Source organism: Anarrhichthys ocellatus, unplaced genomic scaffold (assembly GCF_004355925.1).
Source record: "Anarrhichthys ocellatus isolate YVR2014 unplaced genomic scaffold, GSC_Weel_1.0 scaffold64, whole genome shotgun sequence".
NCBI classification, from domain to species: domain Eukaryota; kingdom Metazoa; phylum Chordata; class Actinopteri; order Perciformes; family Anarhichadidae; genus Anarrhichthys; species Anarrhichthys ocellatus.
The window spans coordinates 926,827-927,493 of NW_022280094.1; positions in this window are offsets into that span (position 1 = coordinate 926,827).

The following is a 667-nucleotide window of genomic DNA, read 5'->3' on the forward strand; positions in this document are numbered from 1 at the left end:
GTAAACCTTTCCATTTCATTGTTACACGCTAAGAGCAACTGACGTAGGGGAGGTTGGATGGGTCATTAAAGAGACTGCTGTTTGTGTGAAACCATGTCAACGCCTTATTTTACCTTTTGTTACGTAGCTTACACCAGTTACATAATAAAGTGACAAAGCCAATCTAAGTCATTTTGTTGCCTAGCCTAACCAAGTTAACCTACGTTCAAATTGTATTTTGAAAAGAGACCAAATGCATTTAACAAGCGTGAAACTGCATCATATTTGAAAGCGAAGGGCCACTGACCAAGTGTCGCTATTTGACGGCTTGGGAGGGAAGGCAAAAGCAGTCACTTTTCATGAGAATAGAGTTTTGAGTTGAAGCCCAAAAGCCAGTGATCAAAGTATTGAGACTCAGTCAAAAGCCAGCGAAATGTCTGATACGCAGTGCAGATAGACACAGTATCGCAACCCAGCTGGCACAGTGAGTCCACACGAAAGGAGAGATGAACCGTCGCCAAAAGGCGGAGCAGGAGGAGAACTGAAACCCATTCAAAAAGCCCTGCCAGTGAACTCCTGCCTTGCTTACTAATCAGCCACAGCACAGAGGCAGAGCCAGACAGACAGTGAGCCAGACAGATAGACAGACAGACAGATAGACAGACAGACAGTGAGCCAGACAGACAGT